The sequence below is a fragment of the Hipposideros armiger genome, unplaced genomic scaffold (assembly GCF_001890085.2).
Source record: "Hipposideros armiger isolate ML-2016 unplaced genomic scaffold, ASM189008v1 scaffold_162, whole genome shotgun sequence".
Taxonomy (NCBI): domain Eukaryota; kingdom Metazoa; phylum Chordata; class Mammalia; order Chiroptera; family Hipposideridae; genus Hipposideros; species Hipposideros armiger.
In genome coordinates, this window is record NW_017731512.1 from 2184464 (window position 1) to 2187213 (window position 2750).

A 2750-nucleotide genomic window follows, 5' to 3' on the forward strand; every position below is an offset into this window, starting at 1 on the left:
CAATATTTTTGGAAGCCATGTCTATATATACCTTTTCCCTTAACCATTTACGTATTTCCCCATGTATAAGATGCACCCTTTTTTCGAAAAAATTGGGGTATAAAAACTGGGTGTGTCTTATACAGTGGTTGTATGAGCACAAAAACAATCGCGAAAAAAGTGGGAAATGCAAGTAAAAAAAATCTACAACCACTGTATAAGACGCACTGTTTTCAGAACCCAAATTTTTTGAAAAAGGGTGCGTCTTATACATGGGGAAATACGGTATGTATTTTAACAAGTTGCTTCATCTGGAAAACAAATGACCAAGATTGCCAATTGAACTGTAAGAGTAGGCTTGCCCTTTCAGATGTGAAAACATTCTATAAAGTTACATGGTTAAAACAGTGGGGTAAATATTGAGACAAAATTAAGAAGTGACACATGGACATAAAATAGATTGGTAACTGAATTTGGGTGAATATAGCTTTCATACCATGTAGTGAGAAAATAAATTGGTATGGTCATTTTTGTAGGGCAGTTTGGCAATGTAACAATTTTTTTTTTAATTGGGAAACAGCCATGGTCATTAGTTACACATTGCTTTCATGCTACAATGGCATAGTTGACTCTTTTAGGGAGGGTGCAGATCACAGTGGCCCATGAGGAGATCGAACCAGCAATCTTGGTGTTATCAACACGATGCTGTAACCAACTGAGCTAACTGGTCTCCCCAATATAACAATTTTAAAGGTGCCCAGTCTTTAACCCAGCAATTCCACTTCTAAGAAGTTCTCTCATAGAAATATTCCAACATGGACACAAAGTTGCAAGTAGAAATTATGTGTGGCAGTTTGTAATTGAGAAATCTGGGAAACAAACTTATCAGTAGTAAGGGAAGGGTTAAGTATGCCCATACTAAGGAAAATCAAGCTGCTGGAGGAAAAAAGATATGTGCAATTATGTAAAAGTTAAACTGTTAAAAGTGATTTCCTGTAAGAATATATTTGAGAGACCAGGTAGGGAGGTCTGGGGACTTTGATCTGGGTGAAAACTTTGGTGGCCCTGGTTCATGCCCTGCTTTGAGAAGAATCTAATGTGTTTCTTAAAAATTATACTTTACATGCAGAAAGAATTTTATGTATCATCACACCTAAAGGATTTTAAAGTTCAACCTCCTTTTTCTTGGCTCCCTCCAATCTCTAACCAAGGATGTTCAGTGTATCTTACCATTTTCTTTCACAAAATCATCTCAGATGCGCGCGTGCGCACGTGTGTGTGTGTGTGTGTGTGTGTAGGGCATTTTTGTCAAAAGTTTTGGAATAGTCACAGAGGCTCCTAAATGTTCCATTGGTTTGCTATCTGCTGCTCAGGAATCTTTCTTGTAAAGGAGCTAATCTGACATTCTGGTCATGTGGATACTAAGAGGGGAAATAAAATCAAGTCTTAGTTCTACTCTGCAGCCTCAATTGAAACTTTTGAGGGTGCATGGATTTTGAATCTTAAATGTTTAAACTTCACACCACCTAGGCTTTTCTTCTTCTAAAAATAGTTAATAACCTATTGTAAATTAAGCTTTTCATCTTTATTTCCCTTATAAAATAAATGCTTATTTAAAATTGGAGTAATCCTCTCTAATAGTGGTAATCAAAGGGTCTATGATAGACATACCGCTCCTCTGGTCTTTAAAGTTAGGTTTCCTTGAATTTTTAAAATGAAAGTTTTCAGAACACGGGGTTGATGCGTGCTATTTTTTTTTTCATCCTAGAACCCAGCTGTTAACTGTTGTTTGCTTTCTTCTAGCAAGGGTATCCCTATCCTAGCCGCCTGGAGCAGGAAGGGTAATAGGCGCTACTAATCGCTACCATGGTAATCATATGTAAATATATCAAATTAAAGTGTTTAACACCTTAAATTTACACAATGTTTTATGTCAAATGTATTTCAATTTAAAAGTGACAACGAGGGCTCCACCACAGCTTGCTGCTGGAGTTGCTAAGGGAAGAGTCAGTCGCCAGCACTGCTTTCTTCTTGCTCTCGTTAAATCTCACTGACTGTAGGGTGACTCAGGCTAGACTTGAGGACGACAGCAGGTCAGCCCTGGCTCTTCCACTTCCACTCCCTTTGCCCACGGTTACCCGAGCCGGGAAGTCGCTGCTTGCAGTGGCACGATAGACGTAGCCGCATGCCTTGTTGGAACCAAGTGTTCGCATCCCATGTCACTTTGAATAGAAACACCTCAGGTTTGGAGAGGTTTCCCAAGTGAGGACGGATTTGATGGCCTTGAGAGGCCTCTCGCCGGCAAAGCCAGGTGTGCGAATAAGGAGCACAGGGCAGCACCTGCCGGTGCCTGGGGAGACTACGGGCTCCGGCCGCTAGAAATCCAAGGTCTCCTCCCTTGCCACTGGATAGAAAACTGCCTAGAGCGGATACTGGCTGCTGGGACAATATGTTTCTGCCTCCCCTTCTACCAGCCAATTAACAGATGTTAGGGAAGTTCAATTCTTTATTATGGAAATTTGATTCTCTAGAACGTCTTCGATTCCTGTTTGCAAGCATTTAACATGGGGGTGGGGTGGAAGACCAATAACAACCCACACCTTCCTTCCCCAGCTTCTGCGGCAGAAACAGTACCTAGAAAAATAGGGCTCTAGAGAGAAGCTTCCACTTGAACCTTGCCTGGCTTTCGCTCCTGGGCCCTGAGAAGCCTTCATAACCTGGGAACCGGGCCCAGGGCAGCGTCGGGGGACCGCTGGGTGGCCGCCTCCCGG